This window comes from Oryzias latipes, chromosome 2, assembly GCF_002234675.1.
Source record: "Oryzias latipes chromosome 2, ASM223467v1".
NCBI lineage: Eukaryota > Metazoa > Chordata > Actinopteri > Beloniformes > Adrianichthyidae > Oryzias > Oryzias latipes.
The window spans coordinates 27,551-41,428 of record NC_019860.2 but is presented as its reverse complement, the minus strand read 5'-3'; positions in this window follow the sequence as shown (position 1 = coordinate 41,428).

Sequence of the window (13,878 nt, the reverse complement as noted above, 5' to 3'; positions counted from 1 at the left end):
ATGTCAAAAATTCTTCTTTAGAATTGGTCCAGATTCCAAAAATGTCATCAAGGTATCTCAGATATACCAAAGGTTTTACTCTACATTTCTGTAGTGCTTTTTCCTCCCAATCAGCCATAAAAATGTTTGCATAAGACGGAGCAAATCGTTTCCCCATTGCTGTCCCTTTAATTTGTAAAAAATATTCCCCATTAAATTCAAAATCGTTTCTTTTCAAATTGATTTCCAATAATTGTAGTAGTTCCCAATCAGGTCGATTCTCATCTGGATATTTAATAAAGATGTTTTTGATTGATCTCATGCCTGCTTGAATGTCAATGTTTGTATAGAGACTCTCAATATCAATAGAAAAAAAGAACGAGTTTTTAGGGATAGTCAAGGTTTTAATGATGCTTATGAAATGATATGTATCTTTGATGTAGGAGGGATGTTTGATAGACAGGGGATTCAAAAAATGATCTAAATATTCTGCTGTTTGGTAAGTTTCACTCCCACAATCTGCTACGATTGGTCGTCCCGCAGGCACTTTGAAAGGTACCGTCCAATTTTTGGGATCCTTGTGAATCTTGGGTAGAATGTAGAATCTTCTCAGTCGTGGTTCTACATCTCCCTTCAAATATTTTAGTTGTTTATCATTTATAAATTTCTTTTCATGTAGTTGGGCCAGAATTTTATGTACCTTGGGCACTGTGTTTAGATAGATAGGTTTTCTCAGTTGTTCATAATATTTTCTGTCATTTAACTGTCTTTTTGCCTCCATTATATATTGGTCTCTATCTAATATTACTACAGTACTACCTTTATCAGCAGGTTTGATAATTATATGTTTATTTTGGGTTAATTGTTTAAGTGCCCTTTGTTCCTGTAATGATAAGTTTGGTTTTTCATCTTGCATTTTAAAGTGTTTGTAGAAGTCCTTTTCATCCTTCTTAATTAAAGTTTTGATTTCTGGAGGCAATTTGTCATTGTCAGGGGTCCAAATAGAAGTGGGCATAAATTTTTGTTGTTGTTGGTTAGTATCATTTTTATCCACAAAATATGCAGCTAATTTTAGTTTTCTATGATAGTTTTGAATATCATATTGAAGTTGGGTTGTGTTAAATATACTTTTTGTGATAGTGGGAACAAAGGTTAGTCCTCTATTCAGAAGGTTCCACTGAGCCTGGGTTAGAGTGAAATTCTCAGCTAAAACTAGAACATTCTGAAGGAAAAGTGGTGTAGAACCTTTTGTCCCCTCTTCAAAAAGACTTATGGGGATGTCAAGTTTAAATAACTTGCCCAATGTTTAAGCATTGCTCGAGCTGTTGTTCGAGTCCAATGCACATCGTCTGGTTCTGTTTCAAAGTCTGATTCCGGAAGAGGGGGAATGTATGGGAAGTTCCTTCTGATGTGTTGATTGAGCAAATGCAGAGTTTTTCGTTCTGCATGACGTAGGTCCTCGGAAAAGTTCAAGACTGGTATCCACACTTCTGCATATGGGAACTGTTTTTTAGCAGTTCTCAATGCAGCCTGTGCTTGCTTGATTGTGGTCTGTTTGGCCTTTTGTCCCCTATGGTTAATACCAAAAGACAGGACCACTTTCTCCACAATCACATGGCTGGTTGATTTTTCCATCAGTGCTTGAGCATGACGAAAATTGGCTCCGGGGTAACTCTCAACCTGTAGGTCCCGGACCTGGTGTTCCTGAATCCTAGATAGGTTGGAATCTCCCAGTATCAGCCACTTTTTCCGTATGCTCAAGTCCCAGTCAATCATTTTACGATCAGAGTTCGGATGTCTTTTAACTTTATAGCAGTGCGGCCTGGGTGTGGAAAAAAGATCCTCCGAATTCCCCGCTTGGGAATCATCATGAGAGACATCAAAAGAAGCATGGACTATGGCCGACACTCTTTGCACATTTGGAGATGTGCTCCTACTTAGTAGAGTCTGTTGTATGTTTTCTACTTCTTCGAAGTCAGAAGTGATTGACTCTTCCTCAGAAATGTTTGGTGTTTCCCTGCGTCTTCTTACTCGAGGAGGTCTCTTTTCAAGTGGACTGCTGCTGTTTTCAGAGACATCCTGAAGGTTGGAGACTTCCATGATGACTGCGTTGCTGTCTTCTTGCACGTGGCGTCTATTCCAACGAACTCTCTCAGGTGATGGAATTTCCTCTGGGAGGGATTGAATTTCCAAGTCCTCCTCTTGTATGACTTGTTCTGTCATGGTAGCAACTGCTCGAGTGCAGGTTTTCTTTCCAGTAACTGCAGTCCTGTTTTTATTTCTTTCATGTCTTGGTGGTTCCACCTGTGCAGCAAATGTTCTTTGCTCGGGCACTGCTCTTACTTCTTGTTCACTGTCCTCCATAGTAGAAGTAATGAGTGCCTCTACATGATCCACTACACTAGATGACATACGTGGCAGGTTTCTGTAGGCCCATCTTGTGGCCACTTCAAAGGCCGGCCTCCAGTTTGTAACCAGGTCTGTTTTCAAATCCTGCATCTGGTGCTTAAGACTTGTCTTGTAGTGATCCTCCAAGATCACTAAGGTATTATAACCCCAGTTCTTAGCATTGCCTCTGATTAAATCCATGGTGTCGTCTGTTGGAGCTGCAGGTTTGATCATAGAGGACAGAACATCAACCATACGGGAGATCATCTTTGGCTCGTTCTTTCCAGGCTTAGGAGCAACATTTTGCAAGTGGTGAACAGTTTTTATCACCATATGCATCTTGCGGACCAACTGTCTGAAACGTGGGTCGGTTTGTTCTGGTCTCCGAATGTCCTGTTGTCCAGGTCTACCAAAATGTACTGCATTTTGGTTTCTCCTCGGGCCATTTCGGACCACTGATGCATAGGAGCGAGACTGTTGTTCGTGGTAGCGATACCCAGCAAAGGGAGGCGCAGGCTGGTTAGGTCGTGAGGTTTTAGCCCCCCTTCCAAGGAAGTTGGGCGGTGCACGGTCCATCCCAATGCGGGCATAACTGTGTTGTCTCCTGGGGTCCTGCTGGAAGGTCTGTTTCCTTCCCCTCCGTGGGCGGACAAGAATCCACTCACCGTCCATATTTAGTTTATTTTCACCTTTGTTATTCTAATTTTAATCAAATGTAAATGAAATTTATGTTTTTTAGTTTTGTATTTTCAAGTTTTTTTTTGGGTGTTTTTTATTTTTTGTGAAAGAAAATAAGAAAAAAATGTCATAAAAAGAAGAAAAAGAAGAAGAAAAAAAGAAAGGCGTTCAATAAAAGAAAATAGCGTGCTTAAGCGGCGACGTTTCGACCTGTATTCAGGTCTTCCTCAGGCCTATATAGCACGCTGATCAAGTTGGCTGGGTTTGCTGGCACTAAGAGAGATGTTGTCCCTTCGAAGAGCAGAGCAGAAATGAGCCCTGCTCAGCCTCTCTGTATATATAGCCTCTGGGCTCCACCCCTTGTATTTTCCCAGCTTCTATTTTTCACAGTTTCATTTAATTTTTGCCTTTTATTTTAAAGTTACTTTTTAAACTTAATATCCCAATCAATTACCAAATGAAATTTTGATGCCTTTAAATTGTAAACTTAAATATTATATTGATTTTGTTAAAGAAAATAGTAATGATTTTAAATTTTAATCAATTTTACTGTTACTTAACCCAATTTTTATCCCTATATATTTATATATACATCTTTTTAGGATCTTAATGTTGTATTGCATGTTTTTAATAATCCCATCTTTAAATTATGATGTTTTTAAACTAATTATTTATATAATTTATTGATTCGTAAAGGATTTGGTTAGGGTTAGGGCTTTATTATAATTTTGCTTTAATATTTCAATAATCTGGTTAGGATTAGGGCTATGTACTCAATTTGGTTAGGGTTAGGGCTAATTACTCTGGTTAGGATTAATTTAAAGGGCCAGGTTAAGAAGATCCAATCAAGGTAAGTAATTTATTCAAGGTAAGTGATTTACAAGGTAAGTAATTTTCTAATGAGGGGCTCGACTAAATTAAGGGATTAGGGTCATATACTCAATATGGTTAGGGTTAGGGCTATTTACTCAATTTGGTTAGGGTTAGGGCTAATTACTCTGGTTAGGATTAATTTAAAGGGCCAGGTTAAGAAGATCCAATCAAGGTAAGTTATTCATTCAAGGTAAGTAATTTATAAGGTAAGTGATTAAATTACTAATTAGGGGCTCGACAAAATTAAGGGGACTAATCATTGAAACTGCAAAATGGGACTTTATGATAATGGATAATGTCTTTTCATGTTTAAACCATTTGGTTCGTTTGTGTTCAATAAATATATCCATTGTCTCTCTTTTGACTTTCTTTCTTTGTCAGTCCAAATGGAATTGTTTTGTATACCTGCAATCTTTACATTATGCCATCCATGTAAAATAAAGTGTTTGACCAAATTAGTGTCCGTGTTCTTTTTGTTTATAATGTTGTATTTGTGTTGTGCAGTTCTTGTGGCAATTGAGTTTTTAGTTTCTCCAATATATTGAATTTTGCATTTGGCACAAAATATGACATAGACACAATTTCTCGATTTCAAAGTAAAAGTTTGGGGAATTTTGAAAATTTTTTTGTTTACCTTATTTTGAATGTATTGTAATTTAATAAATTGGTCCTTAAGGTTTGTATGTTTTTGGTTTTGTTGTAAGGGTTGTAAATTTGCCTTCACCAAATAATCTCTTAGACTTTTGTTCCGTCTATACGCAGAGATTACTTGATGTTTTTTCAGTAATCCCTGGTCCGTAATAAAGTGTTTGAAGTTATTTTTTATTTTATGATTTAATGTTTTACTTCCTGTTGAAAAATTTGTAATCAATGGGATTTTTTCTTTTTCATCATTATGTTTTTGTCCAGAATCCTTGAGAGTTTTGAAACAATGTCGTAGAAATGATCTGGAATATCCCCTGTGTCTCAAGGCAGAGAATAATACTTTCACAGCAACCCTAAAATCTATGTCCTGGGTACAAATACGCTTAAATCGGAGTAGTTGTGACTTTACCAACCCCCTGTATGTATGTTGTGGATGAAAGCTTGATTTGAATAATAAAGAATGTGTGTCTGTGTCTTTGAAAAAAACTTTAACTTCCAGTTTACCGGATTGTTCAAAAGAGTTTCCTTTGTAAATAGTTGTGTCTAAAAAATCAATAGAATGTTCATGAAAGGTATATTTCAAGCGAATGGATGAATCATGTGTATCAAGTACTTTTATAAATGTCAAAAATTCTTCTTTAGAATTGGTCCAGATTCCAAAAATGTCATCAAGGTATCTCAGATATACCAAAGGTTTTACTCTACATTTCTGTAGTGCTTTTTCCTCCCAATCAGCCATAAAAATGTTTGCATAAGACGGAGCAAATCGTTTCCCCATTGCTGTCCCTTTAATTTGTAAAAAATATTCCCCATTAAATTCAAAATCGTTTCTTTTCAAATTGATTTCCAATAATTGTAGTAGTTCCCAATCAGGTCGATTCTCATCTGGATATTTAATAAAGATGTTTTTGATTGATCTCATGCCTGCTTGAATGTCAATGTTTGTATAGAGACTCTCAATATCAATAGAAAAAAAGAACGAGTTTTTAGGGATAGTCAAGGTTTTAATGATGCTTATGAAATGATATGTATCTTTGATGTAGGAGGGATGTTTGATAGACAGGGGATTCAAAAAATGATCTAAATATTCTGCTGTTTGGTAAGTTTCACTCCCACAATCTGCTACGATTGGTCGTCCCGCAGGCACTTTGAAAGGTACCGTCCAATTTTTGGGATCCTTGTGAATCTTGGGTAGAATGTAGAATCTTCTCAGTCGTGGTTCTACATCTCCCTTCAAATATTTTAGTTGTTTATCATTTATAAATTTCTTTTCATGTAGTTGGGCCAGAATTTTATGTACCTTGGGCACTGTGTTTAGATAGATAGGTTTTCTCAGTTGTTCATAATATTTTCTGTCATTTAACTGTCTTTTTGCCTCCATTATATATTGGTCTCTATCTAATATTACTACAGTACTACCTTTATCAGCAGGTTTGATAATTATATGTTTATTTTGGGTTAATTGTTTAAGTGCCCTTTGTTCCTGTAATGATAAGTTTGGTTTTTCATCTTGCATTTTAAAGTGTTTGTAGAAGTCCTTTTCATCCTTCTTAATTAAAGTTTTGATTTCTGGAGGCAATTTGTCATTGTCAGGGGTCCAAATAGAAGTGGGCATAAATTTTTGTTGTTGTTGGTTAGTATCATTTTTATCCACAAAATATGCAGCTAATTTTAGTTTTCTATGATAGTTTTGAATATCATATTGAAGTTGGGTTGTGTTAAATATACTTTTTGTGATAGTGGGAACAAAGGTTAGTCCTCTATTCAGAAGGTTCCACTGAGCCTGGGTTAGAGTGAAATTCTCAGCTAAAACTAGAACATTCTGAAGGAAAAGTGGTGTAGAACCTTTTGTCCCCTCTTCAAAAAGACTTATGGGGATGTCAAGTTTAAATAACTTGCCCAATGTTTAAGCATTGCTCGAGCTGTTGTTCGAGTCCAATGCACATCGTCTGGTTCTGTTTCAAAGTCTGATTCCGGAAGAGGGGGAATGTATGGGAAGTTCCTTCTGATGTGTTGATTGAGCAAATGCAGAGTTTTTCGTTCTGCATGACGTAGGTCCTCGGAAAAGTTCAAGACTGGTATCCACACTTCTGCATATGGGAACTGTTTTTTAGCAGTTCTCAATGCAGCCTGTGCTTGCTTGATTGTGGTCTGTTTGGCCTTTTGTCCCCTATGGTTAATACCAAAAGACAGGACCACTTTCTCCACAATCACATGGCTGGTTGATTTTTCCATCAGTGCTTGAGCATGACGAAAATTGGCTCCGGGGTAACTCTCAACCTGTAGGTCCCGGACCTGGTGTTCCTGAATCCTAGATAGGTTGGAATCTCCCAGTATCAGCCACTTTTTCCGTATGCTCAAGTCCCAGTCAATCATTTTACGATCAGAGTTCGGATGTCTTTTAACTTTATAGCAGTGCGGCCTGGGTGTGGAAAAAAGATCCTCCGAATTCCCCGCTTGGGAATCATCATGAGAGACATCAAAAGAAGCATGGACTATGGCCGACACTCTTTGCACATTTGGAGATGTGCTCCTACTTAGTAGAGTCTGTTGTATGTTTTCTACTTCTTCGAAGTCAGAAGTGATTGACTCTTCCTCAGAAATGTTTGGTGTTTCCCTGCGTCTTCTTACTCGAGGAGGTCTCTTTTCAAGTGGACTGCTGCTGTTTTCAGAGACATCCTGAAGGTTGGAGACTTCCATGATGACTGCGTTGCTGTCTTCTTGCACGTGGCGTCTATTCCAACGAACTCTCTCAGGTGATGGAATTTCCTCTGGGAGGGATTGAATTTCCAAGTCCTCCTCTTGTATGACTTGTTCTGTCATGGTAGCAACTGCTCGAGTGCAGGTTTTCTTTCCAGTAACTGCAGTCCTGTTTTTATTTCTTTCATGTCTTGGTGGTTCCACCTGTGCAGCAAATGTTCTTTGCTCGGGCACTGCTCTTACTTCTTGTTCACTGTCCTCCATAGTAGAAGTAATGAGTGCCTCTACATGATCCACTACACTAGATGACATACGTGGCAGGTTTCTGTAGGCCCATCTTGTGGCCACTTCAAAGGCCGGCCTCCAGTTTGTAACCAGGTCTGTTTTCAAATCCTGCATCTGGTGCTTAAGACTTGTCTTGTAGTGATCCTCCAAGATCACTAAGGTATTATAACCCCAGTTCTTAGCATTGCCTCTGATTAAATCCATGGTGTCGTCTGTTGGAGCTGCAGGTTTGATCATAGAGGACAGAACATCAACCATACGGGAGATCATCTTTGGCTCGTTCTTTCCAGGCTTAGGAGCAACATTTTGCAAGTGGTGAACAGTTTTTATCACCATATGCATCTTGCGGACCAACTGTCTGAAACGTGGGTCGGTTTGTTCTGGTCTCCGAATGTCCTGTTGTCCAGGTCTACCAAAATGTACTGCATTTTGGTTTCTCCTCGGGCCATTTCGGACCACTGATGCATAGGAGCGAGACTGTTGTTCGTGGTAGCGATACCCAGCAAAGGGAGGCGCAGGCTGGTTAGGTCGTGAGGTTTTAGCCCCCCTTCCAAGGAAGTTGGGCGGTGCACGGTCCATCCCAATGCGGGCATAACTGTGTTGTCTCCTGGGGTCCTGCTGGAAGGTCTGTTTCCTTCCCCTCCGTGGGCGGACAAGAATCCACTCACCGTCCATATTTAGTTTATTTTCACCTTTGTTATTCTAATTTTAATCAAATGTAAATGAAATTTATGTTTTTTAGTTTTGTATTTTCAAGTTTTTTTTGGGTGTTTTTTATTTTTTGTGAAAGAAAATAAGAAAAAAATGTCATAAAAAGAAGAAAAAGAAGAAGAAAAAAAGAAAGGCGTTCAATAAAAGAAAATAGCGTGCTTAAGCGGCGACGTTTCGACCTGTATTCAGGTCTTCCTCAGGCCTATATAGCACGCTGATCAAGTTGGCTGGGTTTGCTGGCACTAAGAGAGATGTTGTCCCTTCGAAGAGCAGAGCAGAAATGAGCCCTGCTCAGCCTCTCTGTATATATAGCCTCTGGGCTCCACCCCTTGTATTTTCCCAGCTTCTATTTTTCACAGTTTCATTTAATTTTTGCCTTTTATTTTAAAGTTACTTTTTAAACTTAATATCCCAATCAATTACCAAATGAAATTTTGATGCCTTTAAATTGTAAACTTAAATATTATATTGATTTTGTTAAAGAAAATAGTAATGATTTTAAATTTTAATCAATTTTACTGTTACTTAACCCAATTTTTATCCCTATATATTTATATATACATCTTTTTAGGATCTTAATGTTGTATTGCATGTTTTTAATAATCCCATCTTTAAATTATGATGTTTTTAAACTAATTATTTATATAATTTATTGATTCGTAAAGGATTTGGTTAGGGTTAGGGCTTTATTATAATTTTGCTTTAATATTTCAATAATCTGGTTAGGATTAGGGCTATGTACTCAATTTGGTTAGGGTTAGGGTTAGGGTTAGGGTTAGGGTTAGGTGTTAGGGTTGGGGCGAGGGTTCCAAGCTGTACGCCTGGAGCCCTCGTGCACGGACCATTTCTGTCCCGACTCAGATCTCGCTCTCCCCTCTGGGTAATATGGAATCAATTATTTTATTCAATCACAATCTAATTAGGTTTAGGGCTCTCAGGTTCAATTTGGTTAGGGTTAGGATTAAAAATCTTTGGGGCAGGGCCATATGAAAATAGATTCTGGAAAAAGAATTTACAGGGGGTGAAAAAATCTGGTGATGGAGAGGGACTGTTTAGCAACTCCCTCTGCTGGCCGAAATAGGGAAGAACGGTTAAGTGTCTCTAATTAGAATAATGGTGTTTTTTTCTCATTCAGGCCTCTAGGATGGAGGGTGTCTAATTTGTAGATCCAATTTCTCTCCTGTCTCCTTCTCTCTGGGGTTGACCATCTGGGATTCATCTGCACGATCGTTGCATTAACTGAATCCCATCCATGGGAAATGAAATGTTGGACCAGGTAAGTGTCTGTGTTTTTGTGTTTTGTGATGTTGTGTCTGTGTTGGGTGAATCTAACTAAGAGAGTGTTTCCAGTCTCCCCAACGTACTGTATCCCACAGGTGGAGCAGGTGATAACATAAATGCAGTTTTGAGAGTGGGGGCTCCCCCTGCATAGAGACGGAAACACATTTTTGTTGTGGTGGCTGCATATCCAATCCAAGTGTTTGAAAAAAGAGGTGAGTGCTCTGGATTTGGGTGGTGTAGGGGGGGGGAGTTTGGCTCTAATTAAAATGTCTTTGAGATTTTTATTCCTCCTATAGGCTGGTAGAAATCTATGCTCCTTGAGCAGACCCTGGTCCTGAACAAGATCCCGGAAGTTCCTCCTGAGGACTCTCACCATCCTGCACGTGGCTGCCAAATATGTTGTGACGATGGGTAAAAGGGGGGATGTATCAATAGTTTTAATTTGTTGAAATGACTTAAAACACTTTCTTAGAAAGGTGCGGGAATAACCCCTTGTGTATAATGCCGAAAAAAGAATTTTGGTGGCCTTTTTAAAGTCTGCCTGTTGGGTGCAGATTCTGTGGAAGCGGAGCAGCTGGGATTTAACCAGACCTGCAAATGTGTGTTTGGGATGAAAACTGGTTTTATGTAACAGTGCATGTGTGTCTGTGGGTTTAAAATAAACTTTAATGTCCAATTTGTGTGTGGTGTGAAAGTCACTTCCCTTAAATGTGGTCGTGTCTAGAAAGTCGACTGAAGAGGCGTGGCATGTTGATTTTAGTTTGATGGAAGGGTTGTGGCTGTTGAGAGTCCCCAGGAAGGTTCCAAACTCCTGCTCAGAGTGCGTCCACACGCCCCAGATGTCGTCGAGGTACCTGTAATAACAGAGCGGCTCTAAAGCACATTTCTGTAATGCAGATGATTCCCACTCTGCCATGAAAATATTGGCATAAGCCGGTGCAAATTTCTTCCCCATAGCTGTGCCCTTAATTTGAACAAAAAATTCCCCATTAAATTCAAAATCATTTCTGTTTAAATTAATCTCTAATAATTGGAGTAATTCTTTATCTGGTCGTTTTTTGTCCGGGTATTTTTGAAAAATTCTTTTAATACTGTCAATGCCCTCTTTGTGATCAATATTGGTATATAAGCTATCAATATCCATAGTAAACAGAAAGGAGTCTGCTGGGATTACTAGTTGTTTAATTTTTTCAATAAAATGATATGTATCTTTAAGGTTAGGGTTAGGGTTAGGGTTAGGGTTAGGGTTAGGTCGAAAGGCTGTGGCCCCCCTTCCGCGGAAGTTGGGCGGTGCGCGGTCCATCCCTAAGCGGATCTCGCTACTACGTCCCCATTGGTTCTGTTGGAAGGCCCGTTTCCTTCCCCGCCGTGGACGGACCAGAATCCAGTCACTGTCCATGTGTCTTTTAATTTCACCTTTGTTATTCTAATTTAATCAGATGTCAATGAAATGTATGTTTTTTTGTCTGTTTTTATAAGTTTTATTTTTTTGTGTGCTTTTTTTATTTTTTTGAAAAAGAAAATAGAACAAAAAATTGTGAAAAAAGTAAAAAAAGAAAAAAAAGAAAAGTGTTCAATACAAATGAAAAGAGCGTGCTTCAGCGGCAACGTTTCAACCTGTTTTCAGGTCTTCCTCAGGCCTATAAAGCACGCGTTTCAGTCTGGTTAGTTTTGCTGGCACTTGGAGAGATGTTTTCCCTTCAAAGAGCAGAGCAGAAATGAGCCCTGCTCAGCCTCTCTGTATATATAGGGTCTGGGCTCCACCCCCTAGTATTTTCCAGCTTGTATTTTTTACTGTTTCATTTTATTCCTGCCCTTCATTTTAAAGTTACTTTTTAAATTTATTTAATATACCAATCAATTACCAAATGAAATTTAAATGTCTTTAAAATGTAAACTTAGTTAATATATTAATTTCGCAAAAGAAAATGTTAAGGATTTTAAAATTTAATCAATTTAACTGTTATTTAAGCCATTTTTACCCCTTTACATGTATATACACATACATATATACACACATATATCTTTTTAGGATCTTTATTTTGTATTGCATGTTTTTAACAATCCCATCTTTAAATTGTGATGTTTTAAACTAATTATTTATAAAATGTATTGATTTGTAAAGGATTTGATTAGGGTTTGGGCTATATTTTAATTTTGCTTTAATATTTCAATAAATTGGTTAGGGTTAGGGCTTTATGCTCAATTTGGTTAGGGTTAGGGCTTTATGCTCAATTTGGTTAGGGTTAGGATCAGATTAAGGGATTAGGTTAGGATTAGGATCTGATTCAAGGGGCCAGGTTAAGAAGATCCAATCAAATGGAGTAATTTAGGATTAGGGCTAGATAAAAGGATAATTTCTTTTCATATTTAAACCATTTTGTTCTTTTGTGTTTAATAAATATATCCATTGTCTCTCTTTTTTCTTTCTTTCTGTGTCAGTCCAATTGGAATTATTTTGTATGCCTGAAATCTTGACGTTGTGCCATCCATGTAAAATAAAATGTTTAACCAAATTAGTGTCTGTGTTTTTTTTATTTATAATGTTGTATTTGTGTTGTGTTAATCTTGTGGAAATAGAGTTTTTAGTTTCTCCAATATATTGAAGTTTGCATTTTGCACAAAAAATGACATAGACACAATTTTTTGATTTTAAAGTAAATGTTTCGGGAATTTTGAAAATGTTTTTGTTTACTCTATTTTGAATGTATTGTAACCTAATAAAATGGTCTTGAAGGTTTGTATGTGTTTGGCTCTGTTGCAAAGGTTGTACTTTTGCTTTTACCAAATAATCCCTTAGATTTTTATTCCGTCTATATGCTGAAATGACTTGATGTTTTCTCAGCAATCCCTGGTCCGTAATAATTTGTTTGAAGTTATTTTTTATTATATGATTTATTTTTTTACTTCCTGTAGAAAAATTTGTAATTAGTGGAATTATTTCTTGTACATTATTTTGTTTTTGTTCAGAATCCTTAAGAGTTTTTACACAACGTCGTAGAAATGATCTGGAATATCCCCTATGTCTCAAGGCAGAGAATAATACTTTCATTGCACCCCTAAAATCTTCTTCCTGGGTACAAATACGTCTGAATCGGAGTAGTTGTGACTTTACTAGCCCCTTGTGTGTATGTTGTGGGTGAAAACTTGTTTTGAATAATAAAGAGTGTGTATCTGTGTCTTTGAAAAAAACTTTGACTTCCAATTTACCAGATTGTTCAAAGGAGTTTCCTTTGTAAACGGTTGTATCCAAAAAATCAATTGATCGTTCATGAAAAGTGTATTTCAAGTGAATGGATGAATCATGTGTATCCAGTATTTTTATAAAGGTCAAAAATTCTTCTTTAGAGTTTGTCCAGATTCCAAAAATATCATCAAGGTATCTTAGATATACCAAAGGTTTTATTTTACATTTTTGTAGTGCTTTTTCCTCCCAATCAGCCATAAAAATGTTTGCATAAGATGGAGCAAATCGTTTCCCCATTGCTGTTCCTTTAATTTGTAAAAAATACTCCCCATTAAATTCAAAGTCATTTCTTTTCAAATTAATCTCCAATAAATTTAGCAATTCCCCATCAGGTCGATTTTCATCCGGATATTTAATAAAAATGTTTTTGATTGATCTCATGCCGGCCGAAATGTCAATGTTTGTATATAGACTCTCAATATCAATAGAAAAAAAGAAAGAGTTGCTAGGAATAGTCAAGGTTTTAATGATGTTTACAAAATGATATGTATCTTTGATGTAGGAAGGATGTTTGACAGACAGGGGATTCAAGAAATAATCCAAATATTCTGCTGTTTGGTAAGTTTCACTCCCACAATCTGCAACGATAGGTCGTCCAGCAGGCACTTTGAAAGGTACCGTCCAATTCTTAGGATCCTTGTGAATCTTGGGTAGAATGTAAAATCTTCTCAGCCGTGGTTCCACATCTCCTTTTAAATACTGAAGTTGTTTTTCATTAATAAATTTCTTTTCATGTAGTTCTTTCCTCAGGCCTATAAAGCACGCGTTTCAGTCTGGTTAGTTTTGCTGGCACTTGGAGAGATGTTTTCCCTTCAAAGAGCAGAGCAGAAATGAGCCCTGCTCAGCCTCTCTGTATATATAGGGTCTGGGCTCCACCCCCTAGTATTTTCCAGCTTGTATTTTTTACTGTTTCATTTTATTCCTGCCCTTCATTTTAAAGTTACTTTTTAAATTTATTTAATATACCAATCAATTACCAAATGAAATTTAAATGTCTTTAAAATGTAAACTTAGTTAATATATTAATTTCGCAAAAGAAAATGTTAAGGATTTTAAAATTTAATCAATTTAACTGTTATTTAAGCCATTTT